This window comes from Mya arenaria, chromosome 3 (genome assembly GCF_026914265.1).
Source record: "Mya arenaria isolate MELC-2E11 chromosome 3, ASM2691426v1".
NCBI lineage: Eukaryota > Metazoa > Mollusca > Bivalvia > Myida > Myidae > Mya > Mya arenaria.
This window is the reverse complement of record NC_069124.1, coordinates 11232837-11256097: the sequence shown is the minus strand read 5'-3', so window position 1 is coordinate 11256097 and position 23261 is coordinate 11232837. Positions and strand designations below refer to the sequence as shown.

Below are 23261 nucleotides of genomic sequence, written 5' to 3'. Positions count from 1 at the left end.
TGTTTAGTACCAGTGTAGTATGTATTCATTGTTTCATCAACTCCAACATAAATCAGATACAAAAACAAACATTTTCAGATGGAGGCTTGTGTAAGAATTGTTTTAACGAATGACAAACCATTCAATATTGGAAGAGCTCAAAAGCATTCGCGTACAAAAGATAATATAGTTTATATGAAAATGTATACACTGGATGAGCAAATAACGGTATAATAATGAAAGTATGAAAATGCATACTATGTGCTTTAAAATAAAATATACTTTAATCTATACATGCATAAATTTTAAAACACTTTTAATTGAAAAGTAACACATTTTATCAATAAACTATATGTCTTTTCAAGGACATTCGCATGATCGTAATTTGTATAGGATAGAAAATGAAGTGGCGTGACTTCTGATACATAATGAAAATACGACATTTCAAGCATTTATCTATTTTGTTCAAATGAAATTTCAGAGACGTTCAGGAAACCAGTGAAAGTATAATAGCAAAGTTTATACACTATACATCAACTGTTTACCCACTGGTTATCAAATGACATTAGACTTTGTTAGTAATATATATAACTATATAGGGAAATATTATGCGTTTGTGATAAATACATATGTGGAATGACGTTGTTTCATGATTGCAACGTCATTCACGATATAAAACAAGTAATAGTGTTGTGTTTTTTATAAAAGTGTGGTTTTTAAATGAATATTATTTTGACGTCATCAGTAGATATGAATTCTGTCGGGCAGTAAAAGTATCGTAAACATAAGAATGACAATAATGAGGAGAATTGAATAGGAATAATTTGTACATGTATTTGAAAATATTAATGAATGCCTTCTCATGATACTTGACAAAATAAAAAATGATATATATATATATATATATATATATATATATATATATATATATATATTACTTTTCCTCACAAGGATACACGTCACAATTGTTACTTTATTATGACGTTCAGCATCAAACGATGCCAATGCAAATAATTAAAACGTAATTGTATGTGTGACTTCTGTTAGAATTTTAGTTACTAACCTGTATTGTAATGACACGATGGAAGGCGGAAATAGGGATCATGACTAGCAGGACGGAACTCCATATGGCGATCAACAGCCGACGCGCATGCGCATAGGTCTGTCAGAGTCGAGATTTGAACGGCTGACATATGGCGTAGTACCGCTCTTGTGAAATGGCCACCAATGTGTAGCAGCTAAAACCGACAGATACAGCTAAAAAAAATAATTAAAACATTTAAAATATATATTCAAATTAAAACAAGTGTGTATGTATTGAAATGCGTATAATGGCTTTATATCATTTAAAGCTCGAGTTTTCTTACACGTTTTCAATACAACAATATACCTTTACCTTAGCACAGAACACAATCTCGGTAGCTAAGGTCTTGCTTACTACACCGAAACAAGTATAGTCAATATATTCATGAGACAAAATAAGTTTTGAGTAATTTTCCAAGTTTAACATAACAATTACTCCTTGATAGTATATTCTTGCATATATCAAATTAATTCGGAAGACATATACCTATAGTGCGTTTGTGTTGGTATTAACACCATCAGAATAAACTTGGACGATACAAGCCAATTAACCATTACACCATAGCACACGTGTCAGAGAGGCCTCGTGCTGTATTATGTATGTTTGCAGAAAATTGTTTTCAATGCAAATAATGATTCAATTTCATTTTTTGGTACAGAGCTCGCCAAACAAATTCCCATATTTCCGAAAAGAATTGAGTTTATTACTAGTTAATGATATATGCTGGAAATTCAAAAAGCCCACAAACTGTTAACAAGTTTTCGGTATTGTGACAAACGTGAATGTAAAAGTTCAAGAATGGCCATCAAGTGTTTGTGCTTTGTTTGTGCTAACGAGCATCTTTCCAAAGTACTTGGTTCTTGACTAGCAGTATCTCACTGATAACTTTAATTAACAAAAAAAAAACACACAACGCAAGGGCCTCTTGAAGGTCGGTATTTGACATAACATTGGAGAATCTCAGTTATTTTGCATGGCCATCTTACAGGAGTATCTTAAGTAAAAAATGTACATTTGCCTAAAATTCAACAATTTCCTTAACTGTTTTATTTTACAGATAGACAGTGTTATGCTAAGTGTATGTTCTATAATTAAAATTTGGACAATTAAGGTTTTGAAAATGAAAAGAGACATGTAATAGGCAAAATGCTCCTTATATAATAGTTTAAAAACAATATTACATTTACATACACAGGGAGTGACTATATATCCCTTCAATTATTTGTGATCTGTAAATTAAACAACAGACAACTTTGTTCGTCTTAAGTAACATTAGAGTCATGTTGTGGTCACAAACTACAGTTCAAACTCGCTATGTCGACGTCGGATATCTCGACTTTCCGGTTGTGTCGACTTTTTTCTCCGGTCCCGAATTTATTCTTTCTTATTCTATAGAAAACAAATCTGCTTGAGTCGATTTTTCTATCTTGATTTTTTCGCTATGTCTACCTCATATTTCAGTCCCTGTGTTCGACTTTCACACATTTCCCTTGTTTCTTATGCCGAACTGAAGATCGAGTTATAGGTTCCAAAATATTCAAGACGGTTTGCGGCATGTCGCTAAATTACCATGCGTGTCAAAATAACAAACTGTCATAATTGGAGTTGAATTGGTAAGTGTTAATAATTAAAGTTGTTTGTTTATGTTTTTGATTAAAGGGACATCTATTACTCAAGCTATTCATTGAAACACAAGGACTCCTATGACATCATCGGAAAATTGAGAAATTTCACTATACTGCATGTAGAAAACAAACAGACATAACGAATGTGCTATTTTAAGTTGTTGTCATATGTGTTAAAGCGTTTTATTACATTGTACAAGTGTATGTAATTGTGGTTTTATATCGGTTTTGTGTAATCCATAAAGTGATTTAAAAACAATTTGACATAAATAAATCTTTCTTTTTTCACTTTATTTCCAATAATGCGTTACCTGTTTACATGACGGTAACAATACCGTTCAATTGCAGAAGTCGGATGTCCGACATAAATAAAACTCCAATGTGTTGGGATTGGTGATATTTTTTTGAAATTCGGATGTGTCGAATGTTCGTTATGTCGACTTTTCCCCCTAGGTCCCGACAAAGTCGACATAACGAGTTTAAACTGTAGTTTAACCCCCCCCCCCCAGTATATTTTCCTTTTACTGACCGTTCAAAGGCGGTACCTTTGATTAACACACCTAGTTGTTTATATAGTATAAATATACTGTGTTGTTTGTGGAGATTTGTGCTGTTCCTCCAAGTTTCTGTGTTGTAATTGTTTGTTTTTGTGTTCTATGTCTTTGGCGTTTACCCTGTGCCATAAAACGGGTTTTATGTTTAAACTTTCGGCTACTGAGCTTGTTTCTATATATTTTTGTTCATATAAATATTCATATGATGTATTCTATATGTTAAATATTATTGTGCTTTTATTCATTTATAATGTTCTAAATGCTTACTCCCTCCTCTATTTCCAAAGCATGTTTGCTTTAGATGAAACATTAATAATGGTTCTCTTATATATATATGAATAAATTAACCATATGTTATTATGTCTAACATATTGCTTATAAAAGTCGTTATCCTGCTTGATGTGTCACAAATGTGACCTTATCATAAGAAAAATTGTCAGAAGAAAAAGAGATGTCTGTTAGTGATGTTATATGTTATTGCATTTTAAAACTATCGCATTTGACACAAATGGGTTAGCCCACAATCATAGCAACAATCAGTAGTCCTCAAGGGGGAGTGTTTCAAAATACTAAACGAACTAGAGGATGTAACTTTTAAAGAGGGCTCTAACATATAAGTTCAATTATCTGTTTTTAATAATAAATACATCTCGGTGTTCAAGTTTAATATTAGAATACTGAACAGGCTTGAGTTGAAACTTTAAAAGAGGGCTCTTACATGCAATTTAATTGATCTGTATTTATTTTGTAATACACCTTGGTGCTCAATTTTTATAATTCCTATAATATGTTTCCGAGCCGGATAGAAACATCAGACCCGAAGCTCGCGCATAAGGTGGTTATCAGGCTAACTGAGTTACCCGCTACCCAGCGTGCCCGAGGGTCAGTTATTAGTTATATGATGCATTCGCGTAAAACTAACAAAGAAAACTGATTTTTTTAACATTTCAAAAATTCTGTGTGACGTTGTTTAATGACATTATAATGCGAATTAAATGTATATTAATGGTGACGTCAAATACTCTTAAGGTTGAGTTGGTGACGATTATACTTATAAATTAAGAATCTTGTGTAATATATAATATTGCGCTTGCTTGAAATGATAATGTGTTGCTGCTGTTTTATAAACAAGTAAGTTGTAATAAATTATGTGTGGGACGATGATGTGCGTGACACTCTGGCATTGAGGTGCCATACGGAATTTCCCATCACGGCTGTAAATGCCTGTCCGGTGTTCAAGAAAAGCATTTATTACCATCATCCAAACCAGCCTGGTCAGTTAAATCAATTAAAGTATATGCTTCTTTAGTATATTTGCTAAGGAATTGAAAAACAAACCTTGCTGATATGCATTGTCAGTGCAATAATCGCCGTTATTCTAACGAGTGTGTTTGTGGCATTCTCCGTGACCCCCTACCAAGTTTGCCTTTATAAGGTAGGCCTTTACAATCAATGTCAAATTGTCACTAAATCAGATTGTATTGTAATGTTAAGAGTAAACAATTTTCTAGCTCATCATTCAGTTATGGAGGACGGATCCTTACGTGCACAAAGTGCATGTGTACACCCCAATCACGAAACCAGGTTGTATCGCTTTGAATGAGACTTTCTCTGAAATCCCTTTGCCTATTTATTCATAAGCCTTTTAAATCTTCTACACAAACTTTAATGGTATGTTGCAGTTTCTCAAAACTGTATTACATATGTTTACACAGGTGGATATTGACGAAATATTAGAATATTAGCGTCGTATGGTACTGCGTTTGGGTACTTTAAACGCAGCGGAAGTGTTACGCATTCCTGTGAACGTTTGATCGGTTAAGCTAGCTATTAATTCAAACCAGCCGATTACCGATAACACTCAACACTCGTAATTGACAATGAACAAATGGCAAATTAGCTCAGGCGACAATAACATCTAAAAGTGCTTAGAAACAAAATCCACGTTTGAAGAAAGAAAACAATATAAACAGAAAATTGCTTTGCGTCGTATCATAATATTATTCAATTTTTTTTTTAGATAATCATTCAATAGCACAAATCCATATATCTAAAAATATATTTCAATATAAAAAGCAATATTAAAAAGAGAGAATTTAATATGAATACAATATGCGAATGAATTAGGACAGTATATGTTGTTTATGACTTTCACTTTAACAATAATATTTGGATTCCTTCTCTATCACTGACCAAAATACATGCATATCGAATATGTTGCCCCCTTATATTTTAGTTTCAACACAATGCATTGCTTTAAATTGATAATTTGCACATAACGTAAGGATACACGTCCATCATTTAATGTATAAAGTTAATTATACGTATCCGTTTTCATAGTTTGAGACGCTGTTTGTTTGTTAAGCCTCTGAACATTGCGAGTGTTAATTCCGTTGCTATTGGCATGACCCGGTAGTGCCTATTGCATTAAAACAAAACTAAAACTAAAACATTGATTCATAATTTAAACGTCTTCGATGCTGACATCGAGATGTGTATCTAATTGTAGTCGGCTGAGTACTGGTAAAAGATTATTTTCCGCCGGAAATGTTTTTTGTTATCTTGAATGAACTCAAAATCTACTACTACTATTTTCGAATGAAATTTCACGACGAGAACTAGTTTGACAATCTTTATAATGTATGCTTATTATAAGAATGATTTTACCTGCCAAACCTCTGCGGCAAAATGCACTGAAATTACCATGTATTGTATCAATAATGCAACCCCTTCAGAGAATTTTAATTATTTATTAATAAATAAACATCAAATGTTTATGATTGTTAACAAAATACTGTTCATCCGACTGTTATTTGTGTGATTCCTACTTCTACCCTGCTTTTACGAAAGCTTTTAATCGTACCTGTTCGTTGGAAGCTAATGTTCCGAACTTTAGTTCCATTTTATTAACAATATGGAAAAAGTTAATTTATTTTTATTAGAAATATATTTGATCATTTTCGCGAGATCGAATAAAACGGTTGATGCTTACTTGCTAAGCGTCGGAATACTCAGTCGCTTTCTTTAAAGCAATCTCAATTTCTCATTCATTATTCACGCTATTAATCAAAAAGTATTTATTTGACAAGACAAATATTGGACATTTGTACAACTGCTCTTCATCTGACTTCATAACATACTATGATCTTTACTTGAACTTATCGGCGGCTAGAAGATATAATTTTAAACAATTTGGGTCCAAATTGTAGAACAAAGACCGTTTTTGACCTGCAGTCATACCAGCAGTAGTTTTCATTAATTTTATTCTGCAACTTTTTAAAAAAGTTATGGTACTAAACTTACTTCTTTTTATACTTTTACTTGTTTCAAAGCAAACTACTTTCACTAATTATGCTTAGATTTACAAGAAAATTGAACGTGCGTCGATTTAATCCATAACCGGCTTGTGATAACTGTTAATAGAATAGTAAGTGGCAATCAAACAGCCGCTTTATTAGACGTGAGTGTTGCTGCAAGTACTAATGCATGCTGGGCCATTTCTGTTATCGCCTTTTGTCGACATGAAATTGTTGCTTATGTCTTGAGCTACAATCACAACTGGACATTAATATTTCTGGTATGGCATCGCTTTAAACTAAATGTGCTCACGTTATTGATTCCAACGTTCAGAAAGCTTGGTAAGAAATATTTGCCAATTTTGTTCGATTCCTATATATTGCATTTAACTTATACAATTGCTTCCGGCTTCTTCTCATTATTACATACAATGTGTTCGTATTTTGAGGAAAGAGAAAACAAGATTAATAACCGATTTACAGCAGAACACATTTATTTAAGATTTAGATGCCGTGACAATTGCTCATTCTGTTAGGTATGTCTGTGGGATCTGAAAACAACAAACACTAAATAACGAACAGCCATGAAAAGACATTTCCGTTAATTTGGTGATAAATATCAGCAGCTTTACATACTAACGGTACGCTCATTTTTGGCAACAGCCAGAACTGCAACAGACAGAAAGTTATCCCCGACACCTCAACAGTTTTGACTGTTACCCTAGTAACAGTCAATTATTGTTTTATTATTTTATCGAACGTTTATCTAAACAAAATAAACTGTTGTATTACCGTAAATAATATGCCGTCTGAAATTTGAAATTTCCCTGACGTCATAACGCTAGAGGAAACAAGTGCATTCTGTTGACGGGGAATAGTTAAATCTGAGACAAAATGATAGCTTGCATAGAGATGACATGCGTGTTATGTTTTTATTTTGTTAAGTATCTCGTTTTAACGCCTTAGCACATGTAGCTAGTAAAAACGACTTAATAACTCGTCCAAACGACTTAACGTATCTCGTTAAATGACAAGTTGGTAAATACCAAGTGCGTAATAAAATCGCAAATTCGCGAGATTATACATGTGGCTGAAGTAAAAGAATATGGTAATGCGCGGTTAAATGTTAAAAAACATCCTTGGTTCTAACAATGGATGATACGCTGCCGTCGTCAGTGTTTAGAACCGAACAATTTTCTTAAGCTGTTTAATTTGATGATGGCCATGAGAAGTCGAGGTTTCCTATGAACGTCTTTTTGGTCTTATTTATTTGTTTGCCTTGATTTGTTTACATAACATTCAGTACTATGTGTTAGTCCAGGGAGTAGAATGCTTTCATTTCGAGATCACGATTAAGGTCAGTGATAAATGACCAAGACCACGACATCACATTATGCATATTTATAAAGCAACTGGAAAAAAACCTTTTTGGCACTGATGGTATATACCGATATAATAACATGACAGTCATTTTTACACCTTAAACAAGAACGGAAAAGTATTTGTTACAAAATCGCCTTCGAAAATTGTTGCTTTAAATTTGGTAAGATGTCGATTTCTTCATCGAATGGATTTCCTGTTTACCTCTTTGCATGCATAAACAGACTATGCCTCAAACTTCGAATGAATCGGCTTTTCTTCGATATTTTACAGTCATGTTATGTCAGAAGAAATTAATCACTGGCACATCGGTTTTCAATACAAGTATATAGTATTCTCTCTTTGAACAAATCTGATAAAGGAGTCCTAGGCAGTTGCTTTTTCTGCGCAGTTTCTTGTTACTGACCAAACGCTTAGTTGTGCACTAATCCATTGATCAGTCATTATTATAATGGGATATTCAGTTACAAACACAACCAGAAAATGATGAGTTTTGCTTTTTAGGACTTATCCTAGTTTCTTTAATACCCTGAAACCTATTCAATGTCGACATGTTACTCTCATGCTCATTTGTTTCAGTTTTGTATACCGAGTATACGAAGGTTCAGGTATAGTTTATTATGTCGGTAGTAAGAAATTGACATATTTATATAGAAAACAAGGTTTGTGCCTTGCATGGAGGAAGGTTATCTTGCAAGGCGGAGTAATTTATCGTGTCCTTTGGTTTATTAAAACACGATTCGTTACCTTAAAACTATCAGTTACCTTTTAGAAAAAGGGGGACAACTGTTTTTCCTGAAAACCGGCACACTAGGCACCCATTAAAATGTGTTGTGATTTAAACACTTTTTGTAGGACCGCTTTCTTGGGTTGATGGATTCAGAGATGATTCTAGAGATGTATCCATGTCTGTGTCGCATGGACGTTATAGATGGTGACTGTAAACCAATGATGATAGCAAAAGTACGAAACTATCTTGATACGATTTTCTCATGTAAAATTGACAGACAGTGTTCACAATTTGTGAGAAAATGGTGCTAAAGCTGCAATCTGTTTTGCTTAGTCATAGTAACGTGGTAAACATGAGTGATTTTACATATATCAACGAAGGAGATTACGTTCCCGGCCGTCACCATATACGAGATTTTGTCAGTAATTTTCCCCACGGTATGTATGAATTAAAACGGAATTAAATACCGTGGATCCGACGATGGTTGCAGACAACGTTAACAATGATGAAGGTGAATTAATCTAGCTGGTGTCGACAATCAACAAACATATTTCACACTCGTTAAGGTTTAAAAATAATGTTTCATAGAGTATACACTAGATTCATTATTTCACTAAAATAAAGATAATCCATTAAAATAATTATTTATTCGCCATTTTAATGAGAAAATCTAGCTTTTTCATATGGTACAGAAAATAACAGCATGGATATTTCTTTTCGGAAAGGTGTGCTTTGACGTTCGGTATTCTCACAGTCCAAGGAGATTAAACGTCCGAAGAGGTAAAACTATATTTGAGAACATACAACAACAATACACGATATCGTCCCCTATGTTTTCAAAAGTAATACAAATGAAACGAATGTTAAGGCTAACTCCTTTAAATGCAGGTCGTATTATATAACGTACTGGCCAACCCTATATAGTGCAGATCCTGTGGTATTTCACTATAATGTTACCGAAACCATATATTGAAATCGTAACTGATTTGCTGGGTGCTGAGTTATTGCGTTTCGCAGTTTTTTATGAGCATGCATATTCTCTTCTCAAACTGTTTCTTTTGAATATAGATCCTATCAAATCAGCGCTATATCAAGAGATCCGCAATTTAATGACTCCAAATATCTTGCCCTGTCATAACGAATTTCTTTCTATTCTTCAAGTGCTTGTTCGTCTAAGGATTTCCTTTTGGCTATATATCTTGAAGTGATGCTTGTTTTTACATTAAATGTATTTATTTATGCTCGGATATAAATGACCAGGACAACAATTACACCCTTATTCGAAAGTGTATTTGTAAATTATTCGTGTCAGTGCATATATAAGCCATTAGTCACTTTGTCTTTGACCGATAGAACAACATAGCCAAACCAAAAATAGATTGTGATTTAAAACGCAAAGTATCTGCTCGTTCGCTAACCATTTTCGCCAATCATTTGCTTGAATTTCTCTTCATAGGAAATTGATTACCTCATCGACTAGATTTCTTTTCATCACTGTTCTTATATAAACAGACTTGACGTCCAATTTTAGAAAGCTCTGATTATTTTAGGAATTCAACGGTAATGGATTGTCAGCAAAAAGAAATCTCTGACTCCTCGTTATTCAAGTGTTTAGGAACAAATCTGTTTAAAGACTCATACACTTAGCTAAGTCTTCGTAGATTCTTTTGACATTTAATAAAAGTAATTGTAAGTTCATTTCCTTATCCATAGCTTATCATTTTACTATTCGTATGATATAATTGGCAACAAACATCGTAACACAATGACTAGTTGTGCCTTTACCTGGACTAACGGCATAATGTTGCTCTTATTAGTATTGTCTTTGCTTCGTACACCAAGTGGGTGAGAACAAAAATACCAAGCGCATGATTTACCCTCGTTATTGTTACTAAGATTCACTTTCCTTAATTAATTGTTAAAGGGGGTGGCAAACAAGAGGTTTGCTTGGTATAAGATTACCACGAAAACAATAACCAGAACAATTAAGACGTAAACTAGTAACAGTCCGCACCAGTGAATGAAGTTCGTCTAAAATTTAAATTCAGACATACATTCAGACAGTCGGCGGTCAAGCAGGCATACAGTCAGACAGACTGTCCCATACAGACTCCGGTTATATAATTTTGATTTCGAGGGTCTTCTTAGATAAAATAATTCCAGAATAAACTTCAACTGTTAAAAGCAGTAAATGATTACAATTTATTACATGTTTCATAAGCTGGTCATTAAGCATGCTCCATTTTACGCGTTTGCACGAACAAGCTCCTTTCCTTGCACCAGCAGAAATAAATGAACTTATGGTTCTAGACTGGTCTTATCGGAAAGTTGTCTGCTAGACGCCGAATATCTAATTAAGTGTGTTTAATTTAAAAACAAATATATTGAATTGAACTTAGAGACTTGGGGTGAATATAACATGCACAAACATATACATTAAAACTTGTAAGAATTCTAATGAACGTAGATAACAAACAATTTGAAATATATAACCATACATGAAAAATGTAACACTTTAGTATTTCTGTAGTTTTTCACATAAGTATTGGAAATATATTATATTACCTACCAATACCTGTAGGAACTCATTCACCCTCGAGCATCCCAAACAATGGTAGGGTTGTATCGCTACCTTTATCCTTACCATCTATGTTTTAATCATCCGTTCGAGTGTTTAGTTTGGGAAATACTTTTTTCTGCTTATAAAATCAAATTAAGGGCTACTAAACCTATCCCTTAAACAAGCCCATGTAATATTCCCATGTCCACCGAGGGTATGCTAACAAGTATGCTAAGTACATTTTTGCTGTGCTAATTATGGTAAGTTTTTTTACATTTCTGTGCTTATTCTAACATGTGTATCGTCAACGTTTTCATTGTCCTAAGCATGTGACGTTTTAAATATTAATGCATTCTGTTTAAAAAACTTTTACTTTGATTTTGGGTTTCCATCGAACTGACTTTACAGTGAACTAGATTCGCTACTGCTATAAATATACATGCCCTTTAAGGTACTAGGACATTTGCGGAAGTAACGGAGATTGAAATAAAAAAAAACATAATGCATGAAACATCCTTACATAAATAACAATAACAATGGCTAGAGCTAAAGTTATTGCATAAAGCACTGTCTAATGGATACTTACACAGATTCTGACCACGTTTTTGTGATATTTTGAACGGTCAATTACCGACGTGCTTTCTTCTTACCTTCAAAGGGATGCTCTTTGGTGGTTCACTTCCTTATTGTTTTATAAAAGATGAATTCGGACCTCCATTGATTTTCACATTTGACCTGATATTACATTTTGAACTGATCAAAATTTTATCAAAATCTTATACATGATTGCAACATATCTCTCACAGGAGATTGGTATGAAAACGAAAAATTCGTGGTAATCCAGGGCAATTAAACTAGGTTTTATCTAAATTTAATCAAGAATTTATCGAATGTAATGGATGATTACAGCATATTTCAAAGACAATTGATGTATTTATTTACATAAAATATGTTATTATAGTAATTAATTACTACCAATTACGATTGACATGTCAGACGTATACGAACCTAAGAAAACGCATGGAAACCAAAAACACAAGACGCCGAATTGAGAAAAGCATACCAGATAAATCTTAGGATTACATTACTGATACGGTACGGCCAGTTTACTCACTGGGCGTATGACGATAAAATTTTACATGTCAGAATAAGGACCATTAACCACATGTTAACAATACAAATCAGTCTCAAACGTGTTTTCATGGTGAATATTTTTTAAATAAAAACAAGAAAACAAATTTTGATTACTGTGCAAAACGATTTCTAAAGCTAGGCGTTTACATCCCTTGTTTAGTTTCTTTTTCTGAAATGAGTTGTTTTGAAAACGTGTGGTCAATACATTTAAAGACTTTTCACAAAATAAAGCAACAGGACAGTTGCCTTAAGTTTAAGGTTTGTATAACACGGAATCTCGAAGTTAGTTGAGAAATGTTTAAAAAACAAATTTTAAAAAACTATGGAACCATAAGACGGGTTAATTGACCTTACGACAGCGGCTACTAAGCCACGCTCCCTGATATCAAGGGAGCGAACTATGTCTATGTACGTCAAATAAACATGGAAGCAATGGCGACTCGCGTCGTTTCGCTTACCGATATTCCTGACGGTTTTTGGCCAAAGTATCATAAATATGACATTTCACTGCGACAAAAACAGTAGGCAAAGGAATTTGTAACTGGCTTAAAGTAGACCTGGGAGGAAAGTGCCCCCGGTGTGGGACTTAAACTCACGACCACCAGAACACTAGCACGGCGCTCTAACCAGCTAAGCTGACCGGGCAGCTGTTTCTAACCCACACATGCTACCCTCCTCCATTAACCTGTTAAGGCTGGTGATCCAGGCAATGTCAACCGCAAGAGAAAACCAGTGATGGTAAGTTTTACAAAATATCTGTAGGACCTGTTTTAAAGCTTTTTATAACATTTTGTTTTACTTTGCTGTACAAAAGTTATGGACTATTTGTCCAGAAAAAAACAACAACCACAAAACATACAGTTAGCTATTTTCTTGTCAATATTTCACTATTATATACATGTATAAAGCAAACATCAAATGCAGTAGCATTTACAGCCAGAATTAAAATATTCAACAAGACATGTAACTGATTTAATTTAATAGTGGCATCTTTTATTTATTTCAGGAAAGTGTGGTCTGTTGCAGAGAGTCCTTGAAGTTGCTCAGCATGTTGTGTTGTTGGATTCTTGGAAGGACGTATATCTATGATGTTAGCTTTAGTTCTGGAGTATAACACCAGCATATTTAATATCTGATTTATTAAATACATTATGGTGTTGCAAACATTACTTTGATATTTCTTTGGTGTTTATATATGATATAGTCTAGACCTGTGTACAACTCGTTATTGCAATGGCAAATATATTTTAAAATATATAGCATAAGCAAAATTTATTTTTCAGTGTTAAAGCTGCACTTTCACAGATTGATCGCAAAACAGAAATATGTGACAGCGCAACTTGAAGAATGGGATGAAATATCATTTATTTAAAGATTATGGATTTACGTAATCTGCACCAATATAAGAATAACATTGAAATCATGTACATGTTTAACTTGTTCATTATTCATAATAAGAGTCTACTGTACAGTAAGTCTTTACAGCACATGATTGGCAAAATCAAGTGAACTCAATAATTGATTTAAATGTACAGTGGGGTAAATTTATTTATACATCAAAAAAAACCTTAACGATTCAGACCGTTCTGTTCTTGTCTTTTGGGGGTGGCTCAGTTATTAAGCCGGTCCCGGTGTAAGCTAGTCAAATACAGTACAGTAGCTGCTTGAGGGTCAGGGTTTTCTTGATTGGGTTTCCCGTCGAAAAAAGTGCTGATATGAAAATAAGAAATCTATGAAATTGTGTCGAAATGACAGCTACAATATCCATTATTTACATAGTAACCATACGAGTAGATGAGATTCGGAAGCATGCGCTGTTTCGGACAAAAATTTAATTGTACAATATATCCTGATTTACTTTGAAAGCAAAGCAGTTTATAAGCATATTTAACGGTATCAACTAAAATATCTCTACCTTGAATTAAATCATTCGTGTCCATGTTGAACCTGATATTAAATGGTCATTAATGCCGATTTGACAACACAAGCGAAAGCATAAATGTAAGATGTTTAAAGTTTAAAAAAGTAACACTAATTTAGGTCACGGACGGACAACTTCAGTTTAAAATAAATTTCAATCAGATTCACCCCCCCCCCCTTATTATAAGCAAATAAGTAGTTTTGTTCAGAGACATACTTTTGTACAGACGTAAAGATGTTTCGCCTTTGAACGATCTTTCAAAATTTCCAAGTTCTATTGTTGTTGATGTCTTCAACAGAGTCTGATCCAGCGATTGCATTTTTCTAAATGACTCGCTGGTTTCGAAAACGGAATGAGTTACACATCGGTCAGGCTAACTTGTATCCGAATTACAAGTGTCATAACAACAACTTTTTACCATAATACTTAAAAAGGCGAGGAAATGCCAATGCATGTATAATTATGACGGACTCTGGTCAGTTTGACGGACAAAATGGCGGATAACAACACGGCTTATCAGCGCTGTATTCTGATTGGCTGACCTGTCAATCAAATCTTGTCGTAAAGTCAATTGCAAAACACATTATTAGCACAACGGATCTTTACTCGTTCTACTGTTTGTTTTAAGCTGTCGAAGAACTAATTTTAAATCGTATTCTTTGTTTTGATTAAGTAAAATCGAATGGGCAATTTTTTGATGGCTGTCGGTCGATTGGACTAGTTAATCATTTCCTGGAAGTCAATTTGAACGGGACATCTAAATTTTTAGTACTTCTTAAACCTTACACATGTAATTGTTAACATGTATACGACAATTGAAAAATTCAAAAACACATATAGTATTGAATTTACTGCATAACGTGTATAATATATTTTTCTTTTTATAATATACTGTGATTCCGCTGTGTGACATAGTTAAAGACTCTCATTTTTTTTTCATTCAAAGGAATAAGTTTACATTGTAAATGTGGAAACAAAGGCTCATGGTGCTCGATATGGCTGTTCAATATTGAATCCTGAAAAAATGAACAATAAACAGCCACAAAAGCATCTGACCGTTATTTGTGCGTATACTGCATCCAGTAAGTTGCATTTTGTACTGATATTATGAAATAAATAAGAGTTAAGAGATTTGCTATGATGAGTAAAAGCTGTTTTCTCACATTGTCTCTGAAGGTGTTTTGTTCCACACTTACTGAATTGTTCTTAATTGGTAGCGTTTAGAAGACCTTACCTTAATCAACTCAAAAATATCAAATGTTACCCAAACCCAACTTTTTAGTTAGAAATGGGTAGTATGCAGAAGGTAAGGGTTCGGGTCCTATTAGTGTAACCCTTAAATATCTCAGACTATATCAACTATATTTGTACGCATTATCTAGGTTTTGATGGGTAGTGTTAAGAGGATGTCCTGGTTCTTTATTTTAGCAACAAGCTAATACAATTCATGACCGACCTCATTTTTTTACATTAAACATTTAGTGTCTGAATATGTTAATTTGATGTATTGTGTCAGCATTTCTAGTTTAGTTCTAGTTTACGTGTTGCCATATGTTCTTGCCACTACGTTACATACACACCATTAAAAGGAAAATAATAGTAAAGTATTGCAGTTACTCATGTGGCAATCTCCTGTTTTCTCTTGACGAAGCCGCGGAGTTGTCGTGAAACCGCGAGTAAAGAGCTTGGTCATATGGCTTCGTTGCTCAGCATGGTTCGCACTCACATAAATACACACTAAACTAGAATAGTTTGCGGCATTGACCTCTAAGAATCTAAATTTCCAAGTGAGATTGACATATTGGAAATTATCCACTATTTTCAATCGACCGAAAATCTTTAGGAGGCATTAATTTTCATTAATACACTCGATACGGCTGTATTAGGTTGGATTAGAATTTATAACCCATTTTTTTATTGTCAAAGATTCAAGGCCAACGTTGCATTCTACTGACGATATATGGTAAAGAAAAACTGACAGTGTTCCTGTGGTGGCTCCGATATTTTCGTCCCAATGCTTGTTTTAATATTCTTACTTGTTTCAAGTAAAACTAAATGACACTCAATATGCATAGACCTCTAAGGAAATAGAATGCGGGCCCATTTATTCCATTGCTGGGGTGCGATTACTGGTAATAGAATAGTAAGTGGAAATCATACAACTGCTTTATTAGACGTGAGTGTTGCTGTAAGTACTAACTCATGCTGGGACACTTCTGTTATTGCTTTTTGTTGACTGGAGATTGTTGGTTATTTTCTGGACTACAATCTCAACTGGACATTTCTATTTCTAAAATGGCATAAGTTTGAACTTAACGTTCTCATGTCATTGATTTCAACGTTCAGAATTCCTTGTTATAGCTATTTGCAAATTTCTGTTACGTGTACCTATATTGTGTTTAATGTATGCAATTGTCTATCGGTTTCTTCTCATTATTATATACAACGTTTCCGTATTCTGAGATAAAGATTCCAAGAATTTCATGATAAATTTACGGCGGAACACATTTATTTCAGCTTTAGATGTCGTGACAAATGCTCATTTTATTCGATATGTCTGTGAGATCAGGAAACAACAGTCAGTCAATAGTCCTGTTCAATAACTGTTGTTACCTCCCTTACCAAATTATCGTTCGTAGTTGACCTCAACTTCCGGTGAGTAACAATTGACAGGATAATGGCGTCGAATAAAGAGGTCGGTGATCCGTGTCAATTTGACAAATTATCAGTGCGTGAACTTAAGATTTATTTACGAGATAGAGGAGCACATGTGTCAGGAAATATACCGGAGTTGATAAAACGTGCCCGAGGCCTTGTACAAATCGGAAAACGGGCATTGAAAGAGATTAATATTCAGGACAACATTAACAAACTTGAACGACAGGAGGAATTATTTACCACGCCGCTAGGTGAAAAATTGCCAGAGCCAGGCAGTTTAAAAGGTTGTTGGGAGGACGATGTGTTACAAATTCCCTTCTTCAGGACGCAGTATTTATACAATTACCTTGTGTTAAACCGTTCACGCACGTTTGACAATCAGAACATGAATGCAAGAAAACAATTTAAAGCCACGTGTTCTACGAAGATGGACATGTCCATAGTGTGAAATACAATCAGGTATCACATAAATGTTCCCTCTGCTACGTAAGAACAAAGGTTATTCCGTCCTTACCAGGGTCTTATGTTAAAAAAAGGATTATGAACCATTGGCCTGTCTGTCTAAAGTATCGGGAAAGGTTCATGCTGCTGGATGCAACTGTGCTGCTGAGTAAATTTACTATTCACATTCAGAATAAGATGTATACATGCACTTTTAGATAATAACATCTCCTTTTGATGCAGGGTGTTGACATACTCGTTATTTTATTATGCATCATTATAATGATATCCCATCTGGCAATAATGTTGGTGTTCTAATAAAAGCTTAAGATGCACCAAAATTGCCAGTGATGACAGGGGCATAGCTGACTGTACGCAGCTGTGCAATGACATTTCGACTGGTCAAAGTTTTTGTTATAAAAAAAGCCTGAACTTGAAATACAAATCGAAGGGGCTAGGGGGAGTCCATCAAAAAAATAACTTTGATCTGCGTCATTCCAAAATAGCCCTAGCTACGTGCCTGGTTGTTTGAAAATACCCTGAATTTTAAATGCAAACCGAAGGGGGGGGGGTGGGGGTGTCGTTCAATGAACTTATTTCAATCAGCGTCATCCCAAAGTAGCAGTAGCTACGTGCCTAATTGTTTGATGGAGGTGTTAGTTAATGAATTGATTTAAATCATCGTTATCCAAAAGTGTTCCTAGCTCCCTGTTGTGCGTCCGTTCACGGTTTTGTCAGATTACAGGTTTCTGAATAATTCTAAATTGCAATGAATAATGCAGAATTTGTTATCATACTCGTTCAACTTTTTTTTCATGTTTCAGGGAGGGGGAATCCTGCAACCATGTTGCTGCGTTGCTGTACGCCCTTGTTGATATCGGTTCCAAACAGAAGGATGGTTTGAAGGCGCCAACTTCAACAAAATGTAAATGGAACCAGCCGAGGAAAAGAAAAATAAGCCCTCAAAGGTCTCATCATCTTTTATTCAAAAAGCTGAAATTTGAAAATGACACTTTACAGAAAGTTAGCCCATCTACTAAATGTAAAGTTGACAACCTGCACAATGTTAAACCTCTGAATTCATTAGCATTTGGGGAAAAACTTAAAAAATGTGCTCCACGCTTTTTTGTTGAGTGATTCTTAACATGTTGCACCAGAAGAGCCAATACCAGTGCTACACAAACTTCATTCTGTGGATTTCTTTTACAAAGACAGTGTTGACTTAAAAAAAATAATTTCGAAACATATTTTAAATCATTGAACTGTAAGCAGGATGACTGTTTTCTTATTGAAAACTCAACAAAAGGACAACATAAAAGTTACCATTGGAAAAATGCAAGGGCTGGCAGGTTAACAAGTTCCAGTTTTGGAACTATTTGTAAGATAAAACCTGAAACAAAACCTGATATCTTGTTGCGATCCATTTTGGGGTACAATGACGAATTTGATACTGCAGCTACTAGATGGGGCAGAAGCCATGAACCAGCTGCCAAGCGTGTGTACCAAAGGCGTATTCAAATAAATCACCCCGGGCTGAAACTCTTTTCATCTGGCCTTGTGGTAAAGCCAAGTCTACCACACTTGGGATCAAGCGAAGGATGGAATAGTAGACTGTTGTAAGAAATGTGCTCACACCAAGGGGGTCTTAGAGATAAAATGCCCATATAAATTTAGAAACTGTTCACCAGAAGAGGCCTGTGTGGACAAAACATTTTGTTGTTCTATAGTGAATGGCGAAGTAACCTTGAAAAAAAAAACACAGCTACTTTTTCCAAGTTCAAGGTCAAATGGCCGTAACAGAAAGAAAATGATGTGTTTTTTGTGTGGACTTTGAAGGGTCATAGTGTGGAGAGAATACTTTTTGATAATGATTTTTGGGTTGACATGCTAGGTAAACTGAACAGTTTTTATGTAAAGGCTGTTATACCAGAATTGTTCATAGATCGTGTCAAACGGGGTAAAGAACTAATGTAAAGAAACTTAATGTGTTTAAAGTGTAAATAGAAAAAATCAAACAGTTCTTGTTCATTATGTGTAAATAGACAAAAAAAGAGTTTGTTAAAACAGAATTGGTGCTCGCATGTTGTTGTTACATTTAATAGTTTGTTTGTATGCGCTTAAGTTAACTATAGACCTTGATTGCTATGCAAAAATATATGATATCTAATTAGTACTGATTATAACTTAAAGTAAATAAGTGTTAATATTATTGTTATTCTAACAATTTTTTTGTATCGTACATATAAATACCCGTTTGGTCTGGGAAAGCTGTCAGTTACTGGAACTGAAACCAAGGATTGCGTTAGTTATGGAGCCCTGCGTCCATATTCGTAAATGGCTCAAGTGTTACATTGAGACTCGGACTCAGAAATGCAACATTTTAATCTTGTTGTTCAAATGTTGTTATACATGTCAGAGCAAAGATGATACAAATTGCTGTATCAGTAAAACATATTCTGTTCGTCAATCAAGCACACAATTGCTTTTAATTTAATTTTGTATACATTATTTGAAACATTTAAAGCTGCACTCTCACAGATTCACCATTTTTTCCTTTTTTTTCCTTTTATTGTTTTGGAATTAGCAAATTTTAGTGTAAATATCTGTTTGCAGATATGTACGCAAAAAAATTGCTTGTTCCAAGACAAAAAATAAAAATGTTGTTAAAATGTTCAATCTGTGAGAGTGCAGCTTTAATTCAGTTTTTTTAGTGCGAGTCTAAAACTCAGACTTAAAATGACTCGCTTATGTTTTGAACAAAAACAGTTTTCCCAGTAAAGCAACTGAAAGCACTTATTGATCATTAGTTTACTCTATGATATATAAATTGCACAAAAAATACAGTTTGTAGCATAAAAACTATTTTGATTTTGTGGGGTTGGGATTCAGTCCCACACTTCTCAAATATAGAAAAAAATGAAAACAACCAGCTAGCCCACACGGCCACCGATACTATATATCACATGAACATTTTTGTGTCGTTGATTAATTCTGTGATTTATACCTATGTTTTTATGATCTTATTAAATGTATCATCATGAACTGCTCTTTTTCATTGACAACAATACTGATAATAATTGAATAAAATGCTTGGAATGAAAATAATTAGTTTTTTTTTCTTCTATTATTGAAAAACAGTGTTTGTGTTCAGACTCAAGAGTCAAGTGAGTAACCAAGTAAATCTAAATGTACAGATGTCACTTGACGGCTATGGTTTTTAGAGTGTTGAATCAGTTCTTTGATTGTTAACTGGTATTACATAACTTCATTTAACTGGAATGACAAATGCTATGATAAAGTCTTTAACGAGAGTGTTTGTTTTGTCTTAATGAATAATGAGTGTAAGTCGGTGGAGGTTAGATTCAATCAGTTTAATCAAGCCAGAGCACTAAACTCTGCAATGCCAATTCCAGCTCAAAGGAGACTGAACCACAAATCATAAAATAGTACATTAAGTGTGTAACAGCTTATTTTCAGAAGTAAAAGTTACAATTAAATTGGTGATTAAACCAAAGCAAACAACATGCAATTGTGATCTTAACTAGGCAACATCAATTGGCAAGCCAAAATAAAAAAAAGTTGTAAAAATGGTAAATCTGTGAGAGCGCAGCTTTAAATAGTATGTATATGATATTTCATGTCATAAAATGTAAACTTTTATTAAACAAGTTTAAGAACATATTAAGAAAGAAGCCTGAAGCAATGTTAATAAAAGTATATTCCCCAGTACTGTCTTTTAACAATGATCATATTCAATCTTCATCATCATGTACTAATGGTGGCAACAACATTGACAGAACAACACATGTTTTAAGGATTTTTAATGCTTGCTTAGACAATGTTATAGGCATTACACCTTTCAAAATCCTGAAGTTTTTCACTCTTTCCATAGCACGTTCTACGTCAATTCGCAAGGTTGCGATTCTCCTTGTTTCCTCAACTTGTAGGCGGTTAAACTTTTGTAATTTCAAGGGTGGAATAATCAGGTGCATGCCGCGTGGTGTTGTCAAATCTGATATTAGAAAACCCTTATCAGTCATTATCCCATCACCAGCTTCACAAAAATCAAGGAGTCCTGACTTAATTGTCAACTGTTTATCGCTAATACTTCCACTCCATAGGTCCGAAACGAAAGTTTTAATTCCAGATGGACTTATTCCTAAAAGTGCCTTTCAAGTTATATGTGACTTGTAGTGTGAGTACATGATTGATTTGTTAGCAAGTGACTGTGGTGTTTCTGTGTAGAACTCAGTGCAGTCAATGATTATGCGGCAGTTCGGGTATTGAACTTCTGTGGCATTGTAACTTTTAATATCTTTCTGGATGGCCAAGCAATTAATGTTGACAGTTTCACACTCATGTATGAAATCCACTGGTTTGTTATGTTTGAACATGTTGATTTCGACACATGGAATCTCCTTGCTAAGTCCTCAAGAAGAAGCCCTAATCTTAAACGCATCAAAACTAAAATAAATCATCAATAAGTCGTAGCGCTCTTGGCCGGCCCTTGTTTTCTCCATTTCCGCATCTATTTGTGTGACTCTCTACATCATCCATTTCATCAAAAAGTAAATGAAAAGTTTCCACATTAGGTAGACCTGTGTAAAACATACACATCACATTACTTTTAATGTCTTCCACAGTCAGGTCAGGTTTGTTAACTTGTACTCCAACTTCAGAAGTTGTTTTTGACATACATTTACATAATGGAGTTTCAAAGTATGTTTGTGTTGAAACACTACACTTAGTAACTGAAACTGAACTAGTCCCTTCCGTCTGAGTAGAAAAGGACACTCCTACTTTGTCAGCCTGTGTGTCTTTATTTAGCGTTTTCTGAACAGTAAATTCAATCTGGCCAGCATAGTCATGGAACTTGATTGAAGCATACTCGGATACACTGCTTGTAGTTAACGTACAGTCTGGCCCAATATACTCAACATTCTCCGCCTCTTGGCCTTCCTCATTACATTTGTATGCCGGTTCTGAACTTTCCACCTGAAAATACATAAATAAACAGGATTCTTAGTATTTCTTATGGTTCTATTTTATGAGTATTATTTTCGATATTTCACAGAAACGAACAAAAATCTTTGATATGATATTCATGATGCTACGTTGCTTATATGCTGAAAGGCCCTGCAACGTACCATCCAGATCCAGAACAATATTTTGTACGTTAACTGATTATACAGATAATAAAACAGGTAAAGAAATCCCCCTTGTTTTAGCAAACTATAAACATGTAACATAACAGAACCAAATCTTTTGTTTGACTATTTTCCAATAGTGTTGGTAAACAGTGAAATACATTCATATAAAGTTTAGATAAACATGTTCATGATGTTGTTCAATATATTTAAAATAAGTAGCTAGTGATTCACAAAGAATGATAAACAAGATGAAACTAGTTTCACAACGACAAACTCGGCTTACCTTTGATAATTTAAATATCTTTTCCTTGTTGTTTATGATAAACACACACGGAACGGGGTTTTCCTTTGTGTATTTGCCGTTGGCGAAGTGAACAGAACTTAGGCGATCATTTTTCAAATTTGACACAAAGTTTGGACTGACAGTTTTCAGACGTTTAATCCAGAGTTTTCTTAGCTTATCGTCCGTTGGGAATCTATGCAACGTTACACAAAGTTCATTCACAACTTTCTCCCTGTAGTTACTGCAAATGCAACAATAATGTCGCTTTTTAACTGTCGATTTTGGTGTAGATTCGCTCATTTTCGCACAAGTTTACTTTGCTCTCCACCGGAAGTCAAGATAAGTTCTCCACGCGGAAGAGCGTTCAGGGGAGGTAATATTTAAAGGGAGATAACAATGGTGATTATTACTAGCCGTTATACGTTATAATACTACTCTCCTTTTTGGTAGCAGTCATAACTGCAAC

The 23261-nt window shown here is 34.3% G+C and overlaps 1 pseudogene; it reads left to right on the top strand.

Moving 5' to 3' along the window:
* The first annotated feature begins 16940 nt into the window (after nucleotides 1-16940).
* On the top strand, nucleotides 16941-20790 carry LOC128225663 (uncharacterized; annotated as a pseudogene).
* Nucleotides 20791-23261: the final 2471 nt, after the last annotated feature.